At 36.8% G+C, this 24,413-nt stretch overlaps 1 pseudogene; it reads left to right on the top strand.

The window, feature by feature from the left end:
* The window catches only part of LOC135223953 (MOXD1 homolog 1-like), a 40,439-nt pseudogene that overhangs the window by 13,202 nt on the left and 2,824 nt on the right, over positions 1-24,413 (top strand).

The following is a 24,413-nucleotide window of genomic DNA, read 5'->3' on the forward strand; positions in this document are numbered from 1 at the left end:
AGATTTAAACATTATTTCTTTTTACAGGTGGCAACACTGGTTTTATTGGCATTGGATTTTCTCCCAGCGGAGGCATGAGGGCGCGACATAGTACTAGCATGGGTTGAAGACTTCACAGGGGAACTACATGTTCATGTAAGTGCTCTCCACAATATTTGAGTTGAGTTGAACATAGAATTTAGGCCAAAAGCCTAGCGCTGGGACCTATGACAGTAAAAAGTTTGAAAGGCGTAACAAGAGGAAAACCTCGCAGTTGCACTATGAATCAAGTGTTAGGGAAGGGTGGACAGTAAGATAAGAAAGAGAATGTGAAAGGACGTACAGTAAAAGGAACAAAAGTGGTTGCAGCCAGGGTAAGTAATGCCTACAGTGTCTCCACAATATTTGTGGACTACTATGAGATTCAGGGTCTCTGTAACACGCGGTTTTTTGGACTTTGCTTCTTGTCAAAGCATCGGATGTAGCTGAAGTTGACATATGTATATTTTACAACCACACACAAATTTTGTCAGCATTATCAATAACCTAAACCCGATAGTTTTAATTTTTATAGAGTAAAAAGGATCTAGCCGACGCCATGGCCAATGATTACGAGCCAAGAGTCGAAAAACATTCATTACGTAAGCAAAGTAAACACCTTTTGACGGAATGTTGCCCCGCCCATCCACCAGACAGAAATTCCATCGGCTCTGAAACCCAAAGACTTTATGAATGGCGGAACGATACATAGATGTGGGTGGGGTATCAGTGCTAGCGTAGTAATACTACTGTAGTAGTAGTGCCGCAAAAGTATAGCAGTAATATACATGAATTAAACGTTTAGGCCAACTGCTGGGATCCTTGAGGATCATTTAGCACTTCTTACAACTACTCGAGCAATTAGTTTTTATAGCCAGAAGTTAAATTTTCTAATCCAACAATGCCCACGGTAGCCTTCAGTGTTATCCTGAATTATAACGAGGCGAAAGTGGGTGGAGCCTCATGAAGTCATCATTCTGACGATAATTATTGGTGAAGGTTTAAAGCCAATATACGGTACCGGCTATTTTTTTCAGTAAATAGGTAGATAGCTAATAAATAAAAATTGCTTGACATTGGATATAGCAGTTATCAAATCAAGCTTGTCTACTATGTTTTTGAAAATTACCAACGATTCCCTACATATTGTGAATCAGATTGTGACCTATAAAGTAGACTGTAATTTCTTAGGAAACCTATTTTGGGAGTTAGACTAATATTCGAAATGTTTTTGTATTTATTAACATATTTTGTTGGTTTGTTCATTATGACAATTATCAGTAGAGAGGTTCCAGAGTTCATAAAGGTGTACTGCTTTGTTGTATTTAAATTTGTATGTTATTGTTGCCAGAGGTTTAGCCTTCGTTACGTATAGCCAATCATCCATCGAGGAAGAGGGAAGAAATGCTGTCATAAGTTACGTAACGAGTGCGTTCGAAACCTTTTCTCTGAGTAAGTTGGCCCGTCTTCAAAAAAAGTCACTTTTACATTATAAGTACCAAATTTATTCAACCTACGTAATGCAGAATACAGTCAAAATTTATGTATAGATATATGTATTCTGAATAAGCGTTATATTTATGAAATGCATAGATAAAAAGTTATTGCGAAAAAACCGTGTTACAGAGGCCCTGAATCTCACAGTAGTTTGTTGGCGCCCCCAAATCCCGCCCCCCGCCCTACGAAAAAAAAAAGTACAGCAAGAAACACATTTTAAAAATCGCATATGACGACAACACGAATGTAAAACGATCGCACACCCAAATTCAAATACAATACTGAAATTTTCAAGGTATATAACAACCAAATTCAAACCAAAAGAGTAAAACTTTCAAGGCTTATAATAATATGGCGCTGAAATTCAAGGGACTTACCTCTGACACTATTGAAAGTGTCCAGGCTCATTGACAACTAGATCCCAGTTGCGGGGGTGTATACCCGGAGTGGATATCACAATAGACAATAAAACTTCATCGTTCTCGGTTTCAAATGGACTGTTCTTCATCTTGGCTATTGAACACCCCGACAGCAGATTAGTGGCTGAGTTCAGAACCTGGAACAAACATTTGAAAGTCCTTTAAAAGAAAATGGATTTTTTTTAGTTATGTATTTACTCCTGAATACCTAAATTAGATATCTTTAAAACTCAAAATAAAATATTTCAACAATGTTACCTGATCACAATCACGCCACATACTAATCACAACAACGGAGAAACAAATCACCAATGATGTACATATATTTAAAAGATAAATTTGATTTGTACAGAAAGCTTTCTGTACAAATTTATCTTTTAAATATAAGTACATGTACATAAATGGGGATTTGTTTCTCTATTTCAAGACTCATGCTACTAGGAGGATTTTTTAATTATGACAATATCATCAGTTGCATAAATAGCACTGTAACACGTCGTGATTTTAAACCAAAATTAGCTACTATATTTGATGGCAGGTTGATGCTATTATCATATAGTTCTTCTGAAAGATTCCGTATATCTGCAGTTTTCAGTTATAATCCACCCAATTCATCTTTTTCATTAGAGCACGTAGCATGTGAAAATATATATATATTTTTTTATGAAAAACCACCCCAAAATAATATTGTAACTGCAAAATCTTTCGGACAGCCTATAAAGTATTCTCTAGTCTACCAAGCGCATGAAGCCAACTCACAACTATTGATGTTGTAGTTGACGAATTCCCTGCATTTTTATTTATCACTTGGATTTTTCATGTTACTCTCAAACTTACCCACATTACATTCAAAGTAGGCACGTCGGCAAACAGGCCATTCTCTCGGTTTCATTATTTTGCTTGTGAATGGTTTATGTATCGACTAGAAGCCCATTATCGCTCTTCTTCAAACGTCATTGGTGAAGGGGTTCAAGCGAGACACGTCAAAGATCCGTTGTTCTAGTCTTATGCAACAGGCTCGTGCACTACTATGCAACTACTGACCTTACCTTTCTGAATATATAGTGAATATAGAATTTAGGCCAAAGGCCGAGCACTGGGACCTATGAGGTCATTCAGTGCTGAAACGGGAATTGCCAATAAAAGGTTTGAAAGTTGTAACAAGAGGAAAACCTCGCAGTTGCACCATGAATCAATTGTTAGGAGAGACTGGAAAGTAACATGGAAGAAATAGAATATGAAAGGGGGTACAGCAAAAGGAGTTTAGGGCACGCCGTAAAGAACTTTAGTAAGTAAATGCACTGACAGCAGTTCTCCCCCCACGGAATCGAAATGTTGCTTCTTAAGCAACTGTGGGGGTTATCTCTGAATTCCAGCTATGGATCCTTGCTGTTCACCCTTACTTTCTAAGTTTCTTATTTAGTTTTCCAATCACTCTAACTCCCTCCTTTCACTGTCTCAGGTGCTGAATAGCCGGGGTTGCACTATCGCTTGGCTTGACAGCCTAAATCTCACTTAATAAAAAAAAAACCTTTGTTTTGCTTATGTTAATCTGTCAAACAAGGAACGTTTCCTCCTCGAAACGTAAGCCTTATGTTAGTTGATGAACCATGGCCTTAATTTCAATGTGTTTTCGACAACCATTAAGGGATTTATCTTTGTTTCTTTCGAGAACAGTTCATAGATATTATGTCAGTAATCAAGCTTAATTTTTGGATTCAAACTTTGGTTTCCGCCCCGACTCTTCTCCGTACCAATCCAAAACGAAATTTTCAAAAAGTTTCATACATCTTTCATGAAATGAAACCTTTTCCTATCATCCTTATATATATATATATATATATATATATATATATATATATATATATATATATATATATATATATACATATAATATATATATATATATATATATATATATATACATATATATATATATATATATATACTGTTACGAAGTGCCAAGTATCTGGTTACCTTGCATCAAATATTACCTCACCAAAAGCCAAACACCTGAACCCTCATAACACGTTTAAACGACTGAATACACTAAAGGCAACAGTGATCCCTTAACACTTACCAGTATTGCAGAAAATCAGACTAAGTTCATCAAAACAGGTGTGAGGTAATCTTGTAAGTAATTAAATTAATCAAAGGGCATCACTCCATCAACAACTTAAAACTCTAAGTATTTCCCTGATTTCAGAAGTCTAAGTACTTCCCTGGTTCAAAGTCACTTCAATTAAATTGAGGGAAAGCAAATCAATTACCACTCTATGTTTCTACCTAACATGAATATAATCATAATTAAATATATTTATACTGGTGTAAGATAAAGAAAACACTTATAAAAATTTTAAATACAAAAATTTATTATTAAATTCAAAATTTATAAGTGAAATTCACAATATCAGGGAAAATTACTGTTACTTGAAAACAAAGTAAAGTTTAATTAATTCTTGAATCAAATTAAGTAAAATTAAATCAAAATTAATTTATCACAAAATTCAAGAAAATTAATTCAATCAAAATTCAAAAGTGTTAGGCAATAATTGAAAATTTGAAATTAATTCACAAGTGCTAAACAACAATAAAACTTGAAAAGAATTCTAAGTAAATGCAAATCAATTCACAAGTGTTAAATTTAATTAAATGTGCAATGATAAAGCAATGAAAATAACTAAGTCAATTAAATTGTGAATGCAAATGAAAATATAAAACAAAAAGACACACTTCAATAAGAAAATGAATAAGTGCACAAACAATGGAACAGACACAAACACAAAAAATATCAGCAATGTGTAAAAGTGTAAATCTTTTTCATTCAAAACACTGTAACCAACAGTTTTACTAAACCTTCGTAACAGACAACAGTTCCTATCAATTATTAGTTAAACACAATTCCTATCCGTTATTAGTTAAACACACTCCCTATCCATTATTAGTTAAACACACTCCCTATCCATTATTAGTTGCAACTAATAAAAATATAACACACTTTACCTTTTTTTGGTATACCAACTTCTTTCTTTCTCTTGTATATTACACTTTCACAAAAAAACCAGGCGCCGTTACGAAATGTTTGTTCAGATTCCACAAAAGAAATTAAATAAACTAAATAAATTCTAAGAAATATCAAATATAATTCTCACAAGTTATGAGTGACCAAATTTACGTTACGTTAAAATAATCTCGATGTCGAGTGAGAGAGAGAGAGAGCGAGAGAGAGAGAGGGAGATCTAACTGCCTCGAGGTCTTAAGATCGAATGAAAACTCTTCCTTGCAGAAATTGGGCTAGGCAGATGACAAATACGTTCTGGGTACGAAAGCTTCCAGAAAGTTCTGAAATCTGACGCAATCTTACACACATAATGTGCAACATCCACGTGGGACTTGACAAAGATATACACGTACCATACAAGTCTGCTCAACAGATACGTACCCGACTCGAACGAGGCATAGCCTGGGCGACAACAAGATTGATATGTTTTGATGACCACGTAAAAAGTCGAGCTCATTATCAAACGCGCTGACAGAGCAGGGAAGCAAACGGATCTCGCAGACTCTCTAACCTACAGTGTCGACATAAAAGTTAAACATTTGCAGCTTTGAAAAGACAAAGATCTCTCTCTTTATGTTATATATATATTCTTTTACAAGATGTTAATGCGAAATCTGAACACACATTTTAAAACATCCTATTCTAAGCTATCTAGGAATCTGAAAAAATGTTGCACAATCTACATGACATTTCAAAGAGGGGAAAACATGCATTTTGAAAGTAGCAATATATAATATACCTCCCCCCAGAAGATTTTTTATCACGGTGTTGAATCCAACGATTCGCAACGAGATAAATAATCAGCAACTACATTGTTTTTTGCCACTAATGTGCTGCACTCTTAAGTTATACTGTTGCAGGCACAAAGACCACCTGGTCAGTCTTTGATTGTGATTTTTCATTTTCTGGATAAATGACAGTGGATTGTGATCTGACAGTATTAATATTTCTTCATTCCTAGGTCTATTCACATACACTTCAAATTTTTTCAATGCAGTGATTAAGGCTAAAGTTTCCTTTTCAATTGTCAAATATACTTTCTGATGTTTTTTCAATTTTGTAGACATGAAGCATACAGGATGGTAGATATTATTTTCATCTTCTTGAAGTAGAACAGCTCCAACACCACAGTCTGACGCATCAACTTGTATCACAAATTTCTTGTCGAAGTCTGGAGCTTGAAGTACTGGTCTTGAAGTTAAAATGGCTTTTACCTTCTCAAAGGATTCTTGACACTCTGGAGTCCAAATAAACTTAGCTTTGGGACTAGTCAAGTCTGTCAAGGGAGCTACTACGGCTGAGAAATTTGGGCAAAAACGACGATAGAAACCAGCCATCCCCAAAAATCTCTGTAGCTGTTTCCTGGTAGTAGGTGGGGTAGCCTTACGGATACCTTCTACATTAGCATTTACTGGAGCAAGAAGGCCTTTCCCAACTTCAACCCAAGATACTGTACAGTTGCCTTTCCAAACTCCCTCTTCTCTAGGTTGACTGTTAATCCTGCTTCTTGTAGTTTCTTGAAAACTTTCTTCAGAATCTTCAGATGTTCTTCCCACGTTGTAGAGTAAATCACGATGTCATCTAGGTATACACCTACTCCTTCTATTGATCCTAGCAGTTGATCCATCACTCGTTGAAATGTTGCGGGTGCATTCATCAGACCAAACGGCAGAACAGTATACTGATATAGTCCAAAAGGAGTAATAAAAGCTGACAGCAGCTTTGCATTCTCATCTAAGGGAATTTGATAATATCCTTTCAACAAGTCTATCTTGGAAACAAACTTGGCTTGCCCAATATTATCAAGTAACTGATCTATAAGAGGCAAAGGATAATTATCAGCCACACTGATAGAATTCAGCTTCCTATAATCAGTACACATCCTAAATGAACCATCTGGTTTCTTCACTAACACACATGGAGAACTGAAGTGACTTGAACTGGGTTCTGCTAATCCATGTTGCAGCAAATACTCAACTTCCTTCTTCAAAACATCTCGATGATACGGTGATAAGCGATAAGCTCTTTGCTTGAAAGGTTTTCCATCTTCTTGAATCTTGATTTCATGCTTGGTCAGATCAGTACGTCTAGGCATATCTGAAAAAATTTCTGGAAAACTTCTAATTACGTCACTTAAGTCTTCACCTTGTTCAACACTCAGATGTTTCAATTTATCCTCCAAATTTTCCAAAATTGAAGAATTATTCATCTTGCTTGCAGCTCCCAATTTGTAGCCATCATCGTCTTCTGTAGATAAAGTTGTCTGGGTTACTGACACAGTTTCAGTTTTAGTTTCTGAGAAATAAGGTTTCAAGAGGTTCACATGTATCTTCCTTTGTCTTCTTCTTCTTTCTGGTGTTTCAATCACATAAGTTCTATCACTTAACTTCTGAATTATCTTGTAAGGACCTTGAAATTTATTAGTGAGGGGAAATCTCTTGACAGGTAAGAACACTAACACTTGTTGACCAATACTAAAACTTCTTAGCTTAGCCTTAGCATCAAATCTCCTTTTCATTTTATTTCTCTTGACTCATTTTCAAGTTTTCTAAAGAGAATTTTCTAATCTCTTTCAACCTCTTCCTTAAGTTCTTTACATACTCTGCTTGGTTTTCCTCTTGATTTTCTTCCCAATTTTCTGCAAGAATCTTCAACGGTCCTCTCACTTCTCTTCCAAAAATCATCTCATTAGGTGAACATCCCATACTTTCTTGATAAGCATTCCTAACTTCAAACAACATTAATGGTAAAACCAACATCCCATTCTCTTCCTGACTCAGAACAATACTTTGTCAGCATACTTTTCAATGTCTGGTGGAACCTTTCCAAGGCACCTTGAGTTTCTGGATGATAAGCGGTTGATAACTGTTGTTACACCCCTAAGAAATTCATCACATCCTGGAATAACTTTGAAGTAAAGTTTGTTCCTCTGTCACTTTGTACTATTTCTGGTATTCCAAACTTTGAGAAAAACTCCACAAGTTTTTCAGCAACTATCTTGGCAGATATGTTTCTAACAGGGATTGCTTCTGGATACCTTGTCACAGGACACATTAATGTCAACAAATACTCATTTCCTTTCTTTGTCTTCGGCAGCGGTCCAACCATATCTATAATCACTTTGCTAAAGGGTTCTCCTCTAACTTCTATAGGTTGTAGGGGGGCTTTCTTGATGGTTTCATTCGGTTTTCCAGCTATCTGGCAGGTTATGACACTCACTACAGAACCTGCTAACATCTCTGTGAAGTCCAGGGCAGAAAAATATTTCATGATCTTCTCCACAGTCTTCCTGATTCCCATATGTCCAGACTCATGAGCTACTGCAACCACTTGCTTTCTCAATGAATATGGAATCAAAATTTGATGATATTCGCCCCATACAGCATCTCCTGGTATATCTGTAGGTCTATACTTCCTTATCAGCAAACCTTCCTTCAGATAGTAACAGGTAGGAGTTTGTTGCATCTCTTCTCGATCAACAACTCTGAAGAACAAATCAGTTAACGATGCATCCTTCTTCTGCAAGTCCATCAGCTTCTCTCTTGTCACTTGACCAACTTCAAAGGTTGAATTCTCAATATCTGCTAACTCAGCTACTGTAGTTTCACTACTGTCTTCAGCAACACTTTGACTACTCGGAGTCGCTTCAGGAACATCAGGTTCTTCTTCTTCGTCGTCGTCTTCTTCATCTTCTTGGGAAATCTCTTCTTGGTCAGCACTATGGGAAACTTCACTTCCCTGGAATAATTCTTCTAAGCACAAAGATCCTTCACTTGATCCTTCTTGGGTGTGTAAATCCTCAGTTTCTTCACTTACAGTCGTAGTCCTCTTCATACTTCTGGTAGTTACACAACTAGAAAAACAGGTGGGGTTTATTCTTCTCCAACTCTACTGTAGGACTAATCCTCAATGGTTTGTCTGTCACTACAGGACAAGGAATAAATGCACACCACCAACTTCATTCCCCAACAGAACATGTATACCTTCCACAGCCTGTGAGTCCTTTACAGCAAAATCAACATTCCCTGTCACCAATTCACATGACAGGTGTAAGCGGCATATAGGAGTTACTTCCTCTCCTCCTATACCCTTAAAAATAACTGAATCTCCTGTGAGACTCTTCTCCAACTGAGGGTGAGAACCACGTACTACCACACTATGGTTACTCCCTGTATCACGTAATATCTTGACTGGTACCTGCATACTTCCTTCTTGAGTTGACAGCATACCCTCATAGATATATGGCTTAAAAGCCTCCACACTGCTTAACCACTCACTGCTTGAGGTAACATTTCCACTGGTTGCTAAACATTCAGCTTGTTTAGTTTCATTCTTCTCTGGAGTCTGATTCTTTCCCACACTGCTCTTCGTAGTTTGTTTCACAACTTGACTAACTGGTTTTGACTGCTGTTTGATTTGGTAACACTCTTGACTGTAGTGTCCTACTCTTCCACACTTGAAACAGACAACATTAGGTTTCTGTAACTGTCTTGAAAAACTGGATGAGGATTTACACATTAATTTGCTGAGTTGTATTACCTTGTGTACTCTTAGTAGTATCACTTGAAGGTTTCCCATTAAATTTGTTCCTGTTATTTGGATAAGACTTAAGACCTGGGCGTTGTTGACTCTGGTACTTGACATTGTAATTACGTTTGCTACTGATTATATTGTAATCTTCACTAAGTGTAGCGGCTTTGTCAAGTTTCTTCACTTCTCTCTCTCTTAAATAGGCTCTTATATGTTCAGGAATTCCCTTAAGATACTGTTCAAGAACAAGTAACTCTTCTAACTCATCAAAAGTTTTAACTTTTAGCAGCTTCTACCCAACTTTTGAAACTTCTCACTTTGTAAGCATAATCTAAGAAGGTTCCCTCTCATCTTTTCTTAAATTCTGAATCTCTCATTGTAGTACTCTGGGGTCATCTGGTTAACTTGTAGCACACTGTGTTTAAGTACCTTGTAGTCTTTACACTGATCAGCTGTTAAGGCTAGATAAGCACTTCTCCCTTTACCAATCAAGACACTTTGTAGCAAAACTGACCATTTATTTCTGACCATCCCATACCTGAAGCCACTTTCTCAAAGTGATCAAAAAACTCATCCGGCGCTTCTTCAGTAAACTTAAGGATTAACTTCTGTACTCTCACTACATCAAATACAGGGTCTTGATTACCTTGGTTAGGGTTAGACGGTGTTACAGGTAATGTGGATCTAGCTCTTATTAATTCCATTTCCCTTTCATGTCTGCGATTTCTCTTTCCTCTTTTATTCTTTCTCTTTCCTCTTCTGCTGCTTTTTCTTCTTCTCTTTCTCTTCTTTCTTGTTTTTCCCTGTCTGTTCTTTCTCTTTCAGCTTGCATTCTTTCTCTTTCAGCTTGCATTTTTAGCTTAATCAAATTCTCTTCTGCTTCAATGCGTCTAAGCTCTAACTCTGCATCACTTTTCTCTTTCTTTTCTGCTTGCTTATTTATGAGATCAGCACGTGCTACATTCAACAACTCTTGAGCCAATTCTAACTCATCTTCATCAGTTATTCTACCAGAGTTTATCAATGATTCCATAGCAATACATCTTATTTGTGCCTTTACCATACTAGTAGACACATAACCACCACATGCCTCTGCTAAAGCGCTCCACTGTGCTCTAGACAGAGTGGTTTCAGACAAAACTTGGACGGAAGGAGCTGCTAAAAATTCCTGAACATTGAACTGAGCCATTTTCCTCTAAGTTATCAATTTACAATTCAATACAATAAATGCAAAACAAAACTATATGGTCACTCTCCTAACAAAATATATTCCTAACACCACCAGTATATTCTAGAGTGATAATGAAATCTGCTTTCCCGGGTCTCTGGGCACCATTAAATAATGTTACGAAGTGCCAAGTATCTGTTACCTTGCATCAAATATTACCTCACCAAAAGCCAAACACCTGAACCCTCATAACACGTTTAAACGACTGAATACACGTGACTAAAGGCAACAGTGATCCCTTAACACTTACCAGTATTGCAGAAAATCAGACTAGTTCATCAAAACAGGTGTGAGGTAATCTTGTAAGTAATTAAATTAATCAAAGGGCATCACTCCATCAACAACTTTAAAACTCTAAGTATTTCCCTGATTTCAGAAGTCTAAGTACTTTCCTGGTTCTAAGTCACTTCAATTAAATTGAAGGAAAGCAAATCAATTACCACTCTATGTTTCTACCTAACATGAATATAATCATAATTAAAATATATTTATACTGGTGTAAGATAAAGAAAACACTTATAAAAATTTTAAATACAAAAATTTATTATTAAATTCAAAATTTATAAGTGAAATTCACAATATCAGGGAAAATTACTGTTACTTGAAAACAAAGTAAATTTTAATTAATTCTTGAATCAAATTAAGTAAAATTAAATCAAAATTAATTTATCACAAAATTCAAGAAAATTAATTCAATCAAAATTCAAAAGTGTTAGGCAATAATTGAAAATTTGAAATTAATTCACAAGTGCTAAACACAATTAAACTTGAAAAGAATTCTAAGTAAATGCAAATCAATTCACAAGTGTTAAATTTAATTAAATGTGCAATGATAAAGCAATGAAAATAACTAAGTCATTAAATTGTGAATGCAAATGAAAATATAAAACAAAAAGACACACTTCAATAAGAAAATGAATAAGTGCACAAACAATGGAACAGACACAAACACAAAAAATATCAGCAATGTGTAAAAGTGTAAATCTTTTTCATTCAAAACACTGTAACCAACAGTTTTTGTTACTAAACCTTCGTAACAGACAACAGTTCCTATCAATTATTAGTTAAACACAATTCCTATCCGTTATTAGTTAAACACACTCCCTATCCTTCCATTATTAGTTGCAACTAATAAAAATATAACACACTTTACCTTTTTTGGTATACCAACTTCTTTCTTTCTCTTGTATATTACACTTTCACAAAAAAACCAGGCGCCGTTACGAAATGTTTGTTCAGCTTCCACAAAAGAAATTAAATAAACTGAATAAATTCTAAGAAATATCAAATATAGAATTCTCACAAGTTATGAGTGACCAAATTTACGTTACGTTAAAATAATCTCGATGTCAAGTGAGAGAGAGAGAGAGCGAGAGAGAGAGAGATCTAACTGCCTCGAGGTCTTAAGATCGAATGAAAACTCTTCCTTGCAGAAATTGGGCTAGGCAGATGACAAATACGTTCTGGGTACGAAAGCTTCCAGAAAGTTCTGAAATCTGACGCAAATCTTACACACATAATGTGCAACATCCACGTGGGACTTGACAAAGATATACACGTACCATACAAGTCTGCAATCAAGGCAGATACGTACCCGACTCGAACGAGACATAGCCTGGGCGACAACAAGATTGATATGTTTTGATGACCACGTAAAAAAGAGTCGAGCTCATTATCAAACGCGCTGACAGAGCAGGGAAGCAAACGGATCTCGCAGACTCTCTAACCTACAGTGTCGACATAAAAGTTAAACATTTGCAGCTTTGAAAAGACAAAGATCTCTCTCTTTATGTTATATATATATTCTTTTACAAGATGTAAATGCAAAATCTGAACACACATTTTAAAACATCCTATTCTAAGCTATCTAGGAATCTGAAAAATGTTGCACAATCTACATGACATTTCAAAGAGGGGAAAACATGCATTTTGAAAGTAGCAATATATAATAATCACATACATATATATATATATATATATAATATATATATATATATACATATATATATATATATATATATATAACCCACTAATAAAAAAAAAACAAGTGGCAACTCTTACCTTTCAGTTGCTGGCTGTCTGTCTCTGCAAACTATATCAAACTAGGTTAATGAATTCACGTAAATACAAAAATATGCTATTTTTTTCCCAAACTAGATGAACATAGTATGGAACAAAGTGACTAAATAGTGTCATTTTAAGAACTAAGTCTGACCCACAAAAGAACTGTAAATTATCGTTCTACTCTCTTGAATTAGCCTAAGTAATCACCCCCAAACTCCCAAATTGTCAACCACTACATTTCAATAGTCAAGTCTTTAGAGAATCCTGTCTCTAGAATAATGACATGGGACCCATCTGAAACAAAGAGACATATCCATTATATTTCCCAACACACAATTGATTAATCAATGATAAGTAAATGTATACACTTCACACTTCTCTCTTTTCAAAGACAACTGTTCCTAAGTCTTTTAAATGTGCCATTCGTGTCCACCGAACCGTCTTTTACCTTGCCTCCAGAGCGTGTGGCTTTTCTCCACTAAGTATCGGGTGATTGGACCCATCATTACACGCACAAACGCACGTAGTTATCAGCCACACCTTAAAGCCCCATAGCAACTGGTTGTACAGGCCTCGGCCTCACAAATGCATACTCAACAATTCCTTCTTCGAGGAAGGCTGTCGCTAGGTTCTTTCTGTCTCCAAGCCAAGAAAGCTGATACATCACAATTCACTGACACATTTACTTTCTTCTTTAATACGGCTCGGCCACCTATGTCTTTAATGCAATCATGTCGCACACCACATCAGAAGCTAATGCACAATGTTTTAATTTGCCGCATGATTTAGGGCTACCTCCATTGCTGGAACCCTTGTGCCTTGCCGGATGCCCAGAAGTTTAAGAACTCCTACCGCACAAATTGTGATTAGTATGACTGCTAGCATTGTGTAACGTTCATTGATGAAAAACTCATCCTCGTCACTAAGATAAGCAGAACATGTCGAATAGTTGTAGACACAGGCTGAGCACGTAAACCATCTCAAAACAGCTCATCAAGTGCCATTATTCAGCGTCTGCAACCCTCGTAAGTGTATCCAACACCCCCTCGACATGAAACTGTAGATTCAACGTTTTCTACCGAGGGAAACATGGTCACCACCTCGTTGTCAAGGAAATATACTGTGACTTACTTCCATGCAAGTGTGATTCGCACCCACCTCGCAGAAGATTGTAGACTCTAAAGTCATCGTGTGTCCGTATTTAAAAAGTCTACATGATCATAGATTAACTAAAGTCTTGCTTTACCACACAAATCTGTCATTAATTACTATACTCAATCTCCTAGTCAAATGTTAAAAATTCCTCACTAAACAAAATATAATCTTTACCCACTGAATCCTCACAAGAAATCCTATATCTGACAAACACACTATCAAAAAAGAACCCATAATGTCTACCAGCAAAACCCTTTTACTGTTTATATAATTAACCTCCATGATATATAATGCCGAACACCCCTTCTATGTAGCTCATATACCCCAATAAATTATATCTCCTGTCTAAAATAGAAATGCTATGTAAAGCTTAACCCCAATTACAACACCTCTTGTAGGAAAAGAATAAGAAATGAAAAACAAATAATAGTAACAATAATAAGTGAACTTTCCCCATTACAAAATGTACACAGAGAAAAAAAAACATATATAATCCAACATTTTCCTCCATAAATTCAGTATGTATCATTACGGAATTTGCTTCCGCAACATATCTCAATGACCAGAAACGACCCCTTACATACATCTTCGTGGAATGCCATAGTCAACATCTCTGAAAATAGTGCAAATCTCCGAGTAATCGACTCCGAAAGGAAAAAATCAGCAGCCGGACTCATCACAGCATTATCAGCAAAAATCCACCTGTGAACACCTCATGTGCTCGAATCGCACTATAGATTTGTCTAGTCAGACTTGCAACCTCACACATCATTATTCTCCAAATAGCCCCAAAAATTCTATACTAACACTATATAACCACATTTCACAAAATTATCTTTAGGATATCACCAAAGGTGCCTAAAAATTGCCCTTAAAAACATAACTCCCCCATGATACTACCCCAAGTATATAAAACCACATTACCACCTCGTCGGGATATAAACCACAGAAAACCACTATTCAACAATTATATATATACCGCCAAATATAATCACTGGTGAATATAAAAACACAACACCTCTATTGGGACTCATAAAACCATAATGCAGTAGTGCCTCTCTGCTCGTAAAACCACAGATCACCACCAAAAATCATAGCCACAAAAACACTCAGCCCCCCCAAAAATATGCCAACCCCCCCCAAAAAAAAAACACAAAAATTTAATTCCAAAACCCCATACACACAGGAATTGTCATATATTTATCATCACGTTTCTCGGCTATAACAGAAATTCGCCATATTTTCAAACCAACTTTCCATGTAAAATATTGACCTCTGAATCTTACGCCAAAACGCTACAGTTTGCGCATAATAAGAAAAAAAAACAGTAGAAGAAATGAAAGAGAAAAATTATTAAAAACATTTCACCATTAATTTGCAAAAACCAGACAACAACAAAAAATGCAATTGCGCAACAATATATCAATCACCACAACCAATTGTTTTCAATTTTGATATATGTGTTAATTTGGACCGACCTGTTTTTTCCTCTTTTAAAGTGGGTACACACGTGCGAACTGAACCTTGTATTGTAACCGATTCTTGTAACAAAAACGCAAGTGTGGACGGTTCCTCGAACCCGAACCCCGAACCTGCGAGGTTCGAGGCTCCGTTCGCCCTCCGTCCCGGCAATTGTCGGTTTTTGGGCCCCGAATCAAAGGGAGGTCTCTTTGCACGTTACGCCATGTGTGGACGGGACCTGTATTACACGCGTATCAACAGAGGTTGCTGAACTTGTTAACACCGACTATGAACAAGGCCGTCCATAGTATAGTCCCTTGTTTTGGTCAGTCAGTACGTATTTGTCTACCATGGCTGATTGGAGTGAGGAAGAGGTCCTTCAATTTATTAGTTATTACAAAGAAAAGACTTTGCTATGGCCAGAAACTTCTTGGAATCTCATGTCAGCGAGTAATTCCCGACCACTGTATTCTACCCTTCTAGTATATAACCTTGATTGCCACCATCTTCTTTTATTTCGCTTCATCTTCGTTAAATAATGTATATAAATATACGCGGCAGCTACTACTTGCATGGTGGCCATCATCGGTAAACACCCGGACAGAGACAGACTGATGATCGCAGTGGATTGAAATGAAGTTACGTGCTTAACGTGGTTGCGGTTCGTCCTCAACATTTTGACACCTTGTAACCGTATATGCGTAACTCAGTTACACATACAAGGTTCGGCTCTCACGTGTGTACCCAAGACTACAAATATGTTTCCAATTTTTTCCTCAATGACTCTAAAAGGATCTTCAAATTTTGGGCCTAATTTGTAATTGAGCTCGTTTCTCACGTTGATTTTTAAAAATACCTTGTCTCCGACATCGATCTTGGGATCAGATGTTTTACTGATACTATTCTTTACCATCTCTCTGGTTGCGGCTTCAAGGTTACGGCTGAGGCAAGCATGTCTCTCTCTCGCTGTAGATATCAACGACTTGATCGTATCCTCCCCATGATGAGGTATAGTTAGCAAATCAAATGTGCCTCGTGCTGGGCAACCAAACAAAGCTTCAAATGGAGACATTTTAATGAAATCACTAACCGCAGTGTTAATACTATGTCTAACAACGTCAATATATCTGTCCCAATTCTTATCATTACCACCTACAGTTTTCCCGAGAGCCTCGAGCACTTCCCTGTTCGCTCGTTCACACAACCCATTAGCTTCAGGTCTATATGGAATAATTGTTACTTTCTGTATCCCCATGACTTACGCTAAACATTCCAAAGTTTTGTTCACAAATTCTCTGCCATTGTCGGTCAATAGAACCTCGGGTGAGCCCTATCTGCAAATGATACCATTGAAAAATGCTACTGCTATTTCTTCAGCCGTTTTATGCTTAAGTGGGAAAATTTCTACTATCCTTGTAAGTTCATCTATTATTACTAACAAGTACGTATTCGCATATCTAGACTCACAAAAATTTCCCAGGATATCCATATGTATTCTCTGAAAAGGTCTACTTGGTGTAGGATATGATCCTAATTTGCATGAAGTTATCCTTGCAGGCTTGCATGCGTTGCATACTATACAGTTTTTCACAAAATTTTCCCCATCTTTCCCCATGTTTTTCCAAATGTATTTAGCACAAACCTCATTATACGTTTTTTCTATCCCCAAGTGTGGACTACCAAACCTGCAATGTACTATATCCAAAACCACTGGAATTAGGACTTTCGGAATTGCGATCTGTGTCGTATCTCCTTTACTTTCACTGGTTCTCAATTTATATTTAATTTTCTTGACTAATTCCCTCTAAGAAGCACTTTTGCATCTGCCAGAATCTCGTCTTCATCTTGCCTTTGCTCTATGAAAGCCATATCCCATTGTATAGACTCGCTAGTGACTTGCGCAACTTAAAATCCTTCCTTGTCTTGAAAACTTCTACTAAGGGCATCCGCAACTACATTTAATTTGTCTTCTATATATTCGAGCTTCGCATCAAAATCTCTGATCGTTAGAAACCATCGAGCTCTTTTAGGCAACAAATCAGGTTTATTAAAAAGATCTAATAATGGCTTGTGGTCTGTAGGGACTTCTACTTTATTCCCCATCAGTAACATTTTAAAATGAAACAAGCTTAACACTATTTCAAAGGCTTCTTAATCTATGGTAGCCAATGATCTCTCATTGCTGCCCTTTGTCCTGAACTTCCTGCTATAAAAGTCTATGGGATGAAATTTCCCATCAAACTTTTGCATAAGGCAAGCACCTATACCCTCCTGGCTGGCATTGGTCACTAATGTGAAAGGTTTGCTAAAATCTGGAAACTTCAAAACTGGGGGATTCATTAACGCGTCCTTAAGCTTTTGAAAACTCTCCGACTGGGGTTCCTTCCTTTGAAATTGAACGTTTTCCTGCAATACATCTGTTAGGGGAGCCGCTATATTAGAGAACCCTTTCACAAACATCCTGAAAAAACCGGCGATACCCAGGAATGACTTAATCTCTTAATTTGATCTTGGGGTGCGAAAATTCGCCATTGCTTTGACTTTATCATCATTTACTCTAACTCTTTCCTTAGAAGATATGACATGGCCTAGATATGTGATTTTGCTTTTTTCAAGAATGAAACACTTGGCTAGCTTTGATTTTCAACCCCGCTAATCTAAGCCTCTTAAGTACTTCTGTAAGCACTTCCAGGTGTTGCGCGATCGTGTCTGTTGCTACTAAAATATCATCCATATACACGAAAACATTTTTACCCAATAACCCATGCAAAACTGTATTTACCAACCTGGTAAGTCATCGGACTGCCCGATAAACCAAATGGCATTCGCGCAAATTCATAGTGTCCCTTGGGCACTGAAAAAGCCGTATATTCCTTGCTACTTTCACTAAGAGGGACCTGCAAAAAACCCTCGCCAAATCAATTGAGCTATAAATATTATGTCCCCCGATTTCAACAAAAAGATCTGGTATGCATGCGACTGGATAGCAGTCAGGGATTGTCTTTTCATTTAAACGTCTAAAATCAACGCATACACGGACAGAACCGTCCTTCTTAGGCACTGATAACACGGGAAAGTTGTATGGAGACAAACTAGGTCTAATGATTCCTTCTTCCTCCCATCTATTGACCTCTTTCTCTACCTGTTCCCTGATTTTGAAAGGTATGCGGTGTGCAGGAATATAAATAGGTTTTGTGCCACTCTCCAAATTTACCTTATACTCTAACACATTAGTCAACCCCAATTTATCACCTTGTAAGGCTACCATATCCCCAAATTCTGACAAGAGCTCGCTTATCGCTTCAACATGCTCACTATAATCAGCATTAGCTAAATGTTCTTTAAATATTCATTTCCTTGATTGCATTTCTGCCTCTGAAAACTCAGGTTTCCCCTCTACGATAGCCACTGAACCACTATCACTACTCCAATCTTGGAGATTCAATATATATGTATTCCTTTGGTATTTCCTCATTGTATCATTACAGTTTAATAATTCTAACCATGTAATCCCATTCTTGGATACACTGTTCACTGATGCCATGCTAATAACCCCTCTTAGCTTCTCACTATTTTCAATAATACACACATCCGTAGGTTTTCTCCCCTCTTAATTTGACTTTTACCATAGTCTTTGAACCGGGCATTAACACAATATCCTCCGATAAAACACCTTTATATGTGTGGTTAGTACCTTCCCTTTCCATAACCCCATAAACATCACCACCCTTAGTTCTCATTACATCCACTCCATTGTTAGTATCAGAAGTAACATCAATATTAGTACCAGTATCACCACCCATAATATCATTGTCACATTCACCAAAATTGTTACCACCGTGAACTCCAATGTGCCGCATAGCATACCCGCCATTATTTCCCATATCACCAGTGTGAGTTTTAATATTACCACTCCCCATAACCCCAGTATCATCACCATTAGCATCACCAAACACATCCCCTTTTTCAATAATCTCCATATCCTCAGTTCTAATCACGTCCTCATAAGGAAGAAAAACACCAAGTATTCTGACTGTTATCCCATTAACACCCGCATGGATCGAAATCTTGTGTCTCCTACATGCAGGATGACCCAGCAAAAGCCTGTTTCCCAACGGAATCCCTTTCATTACCAAAAATGGTTCTATTAATACTCTGTCACCGAGAGTAAACTGTATTTGAACACAATCCAGGGTATTTAATATATGGGCTTGCACATCACACACTGTCTCCGCTGAGGGTTTCAAAGGATAATGGGAGAGAACATAGACTGATACAAATTGTGATCCATCAAGTTTACGCTTGCGCCAGTATCAATAAATACTGGGATATCAATGTCCTCCACTGTTGCGTAAACTATAGGCCTGGACTCGGGCGTCCCCCACGAGACCACAATGGCACGTACTAATCACCTGTACCCTTTTTGTTGATTGACCTTCCAAAAATTTTGCGGATCCCTTTGCCCTCTGAAATAACCCACCTGGGAAGTCCCCACATTATAACTCTCAGAACTTTGAGGCGTAAGCCTCGCATCTTTCCATATCTGAGACAGACAAGATTGCCAATAGTGATCCGAACTCCTACACATTCCACAATATTCAACTCTACACATTTTCTTTGGGTGCCCTGGCTTATCACAACTGAAATAGCACAACTGCTGTTGCCTTTGATCGATCGATCTTTTGTTATATTCAAGTTTTGCACAGAAATGGGGAGAAGAAAATTCTGTCTCTCTTTGCACCCTATTTCTCGGGCCTGTCCCATTAAAAAATGTACTTTCAACAGTGGGACATTTAGACATATGATTCTCAATTTGGGCATAAATTCTTTCTTCATCTAATGTAGGTTCAATCTTTTCATCAAAAATCTACTATTGCATCCAGTACATCGTGCAAGAGGATCGAAAAATGGATCAGTTTATGTAAATTGTCAAGTGAGACACTGCCTCCTATAACCCATTTAGATGTTTTCAATTTTCCTACCCATTCTGCCGCCGAGTCAAAAAGTTTTGAACTATGTTCTACGAGGCATTTGTACCTTTCCATATCTTTTATAGCCCCCTGAGGTCCCTCACCATATCCCCGTGTTCCTTTGAGCCATAAGCTGCTCTTAAAAATGCTTGCAAATCAGCCCAAGTACAACATTTATCAAATTTTAAACTCCCGCAACGATGGGAGAGATCACCCTTATTGAGATCTAACAAAATTTTCGCCTCTGTAAATTCCTCTACCCCATCTGTTATGTTTTTTGCCCTTAAATAAGTATTCACACCGTCAACAAAGATTTGTACTGGTTGCATAAATGCTCCATCTACAATTCCCCTAAATGGACTTACACACGCACTAACATTCATGACGTGATGAAGCAGAGTCGTCGCGCTCTTTGCATTCGCCATTTTCTTATCTTTACGGAAGCTTTTGTGCTTTATGACATTTCCCGACCTCAATAACATTAATGTATTTATATACACACAAAACCCAATGCAGAAAAATTAATATAAACATCCCTTAATAAAAGATGAAAAAAAAAAAAACATGCACCGCGCCCAGTAAATCATCTTACAAACGGCTATTTGCAGTACAAGGTCACACCAAAAAACAGGGAGGAGATAAAAAAAAAGTGCAAAAGCACTTCATTCAGCAAACCATCTCTCTCTCTCACACTTCCAAGCACCTAACAACCAACCTCTCTCTCCTTTCTCACTCAAAACTCTCCTCTTTCTCTCTCTCTAGGGCGGAACTCACAATAACCAAAAAAACCTCGCTCATATTATTACAAAACCTCCCCAATGTCCATCGAATCTCGAGAGAAAAAATACACTTTGAGCTAATTCATCACCAATAAAAAGAGAACAAAAAAACAAAAAAAAAGGGAAAAAAGGAAACAATAAAATTACTCACATCTTCATATGACTGAAACCCAAACTTGTATACGCATTGCAAACATGCACAACTTATTCACCACACCCAGTAAACACTTTAATATGCCAAAAAATTTAAACTTGGAATCCCCAAAACTTTGGAATAAAAAACTAGCTAGACTGTCTGAGATGCAGAGAGAGACTCAACGCCCCGAACACAAAACCCTTGAATCAGCAAAGAAAACCTTGAGTTGCCTGTGACATAATCATAACCCTTTTCCTCCCCACAAACATATGCCTAAACTAGCCACAAGTCTCTTCGTTAGCATACCTACAGCCTATAAAATGTATAAAAAGCTTTTTAGATGCTCCACAAAACTATAACCCACTAATCAAAACTAAACAAGTGGCAACTCTTACCTTTCAGTAGCTGGCCGTCTCTCTCTGCAAACTATGTCAAACTAGGCTAATACAAAAATATGCTATTTATTTCCCAAACAAGATGAACATAATGTGGAACTAAGTGACTAAATAGTGTCATTTTAAGAACTAAGTCTGACCGACAAAAGAACTGTAAATTATCCTTTTACTCTCCTGAATTAGACTAAGTAATCACCACCAAACTCCCAAATTGTCAACCACTACATTTCAATAGTCAAGTCTTTAGAGACACCCGTCTCTAGAATGACGACATGGGACCCATCTGAAACAAAGAGACATATCCATTATATTTCCCAACACACAATTAATTAATTAATGTTAAATAAATGTATAAACTTCACACTTCTCTCTTTTCAAAGGCAACTGTTCCTAAGTCTTTTAAATGTGCCATACCTCTTCGATGGGTTTCTTCCAACACTTCGTATCCTCTGAACCGTCTTTTACCTTGCCTCCAGAGCATGTCGCTCTCCACTAAGTATTGGGCGATTACACCCATCATTACACGCACAAACGCACGTAGTTATCAGCCACACCTTAAAACCCCATAGCAACTGGTTGTACAGGCCTCGGCCTCACAAATGCATACTCAACAATTCCCTCTTTGAAGAAGGCTGTCGCTAGGTTCTTTCTGTCTCCCAGCCAAGAAAGCTGATACATCACAATTCACTGACACATTTACTTTCTTCTTTAATGTATATATATATATATATATATATATACATATCTATATCTATCTCTATCTATCTATCTATCTATATATATATATATATATATTATATAATAATATCTATATATATATATATATATATAATATATAACATCTGTGTTATTTACGCAGATATTCCATTGAGAAAAAAAGCATTTCCGTTTGTGTAAAAAAGTGTTACTGTTTGGTGAACGAAAATTATTGGAAGAATTACAGTGTAATTTTGAGTAAGGGTATAAGTCGGCCAATAACCCTAATCCTTTTCGGTTAATTCCTATATTTATTCTTATTTTGGCTGTGCTTTCGTGCATTATCATCATCATCGCGATCAACGTGATTTTATCCAAATTCTCATTTAGATGAGTTTACTTATCTCTCATCATGTGCTTCAGCTGAATTTCTCTTTAAAAACGTGAGTCGGTTGTGAACTCGACATAATCCACGGTTTTGAAAGACAGTTTTGATTGCTGGAAAAGAATTTTGTTAAGAAGCGTCATAAATAATTACATGATTCATAACCACTGTTAATGTAGCCCTATCATGATACACTGGGCAAAATCAAGGTGCAGTTCTCTGGTCAGGAGGGCATTTAAAAGCTTTCACTAAAATTTCGTTCAGAAGTGTTCATAACCTTGGGGAAAAGTAGACAAAGGGTTAATGATGTCCGAAAAGAGGTAGAAAATGTGACGAATGTCGAAATACATTTAGTCATGGACACGGCGATCGTGATCTGTCATTTCTCTTTCACTCTTAAATAAAATCGTTACGTAACCCTGAAGCATTGTTTTTCACTTATAGGAAGCCTGGGACTTGAACTTACTTAAAGAAAAAAAAAAAGTTGAAATTAGCCCTGTTTTCAGTATCAGCAGATCTGATGATATTTTTCATCTGGAAGGGTATTTAAGAGTCCATCCACATTCGTGTCGATTGACATCCTATGAATGACATGTATTTCGAAAACATCGATTCGAGTTGCAACTTTCAGGTACATGAATTCACAAGAATCTTTTGGTAATTACCAGTAATTGATGAAATAGAAGAATCTCTAAAACAGTTATTAACATTAAAACTTCAAGTAGTTACCAACAAATTATCCAGAATATATATTTAATTCTTTCCAAACAAATATGAAACTCATGACTGTGCTTCAAGTTAAAAATTTTACAAAACCATTACATATTACCCGGTCTTGCGAAAAGGCAAACATTTTTTTTAAATGTTGCATATGGGCCTCTATTAGCCATCACAATGTAATATGAAATTTGATAAAGGATGGAGTAGGCACATACTGTTAATTCTTTCCTTTTTAACATTTGTTATTATTCAGGCTAATTAACTGTGCAGCCTTTATCGAAAAATATTAACGTAGGCAAGAAATTGAGTCTCAAGAGTATTTTAGCTGTAATACTAATTTTCTATCTACCAGTAATGTTGCCACACTTGTTGGTCAAGAATTTGTGCAACTGTTAATACAGTTCATGAAGGTAAAACTATAGGCCTTCATTAGCTATAGGTAGATATTAAGAAGACTTCTGATACCAGAGGACGCCAGTTCGGGTATATCCCTGGCGCGGAATACAATTCCTGCCTAGTTTAGGAAGCAAATCTTCCTAAGCGAGGTAGGAAGGGATGAAGTAATTCTTTCATTATGGACTTTGCTGGATGTGAAATCCCTGCCTTTTAAAGAAACGAAACCTGTTATTTGAAACTTAAAACAGATCCCGAGTAGCTCAAACAAGCACCAATATCAGAGTGGGACGAAAGATTTATAAAAGTAAGCTTGAATGGTAAAATGCTGTATATTCATACAGAATACTTGACTCGCTGCTTTTGTCTGTCTCCAAGTTTTCTTCATTTGGCTCACAGTATCACGAAAAGACAAGATCTTTTTGAAAGTTGCAAACAGATACAAGACCGTGAATACAAGTACAGTTTTGTTCACCTAGTGCGGCAATGAATGTTTACAGTTGAAT

Source organism: Macrobrachium nipponense, chromosome 10, assembly GCF_015104395.2.
Source record: "Macrobrachium nipponense isolate FS-2020 chromosome 10, ASM1510439v2, whole genome shotgun sequence".
In the NCBI taxonomy this organism is placed as follows: Eukaryota; Metazoa; Arthropoda; class Malacostraca; order Decapoda; family Palaemonidae; genus Macrobrachium; species Macrobrachium nipponense.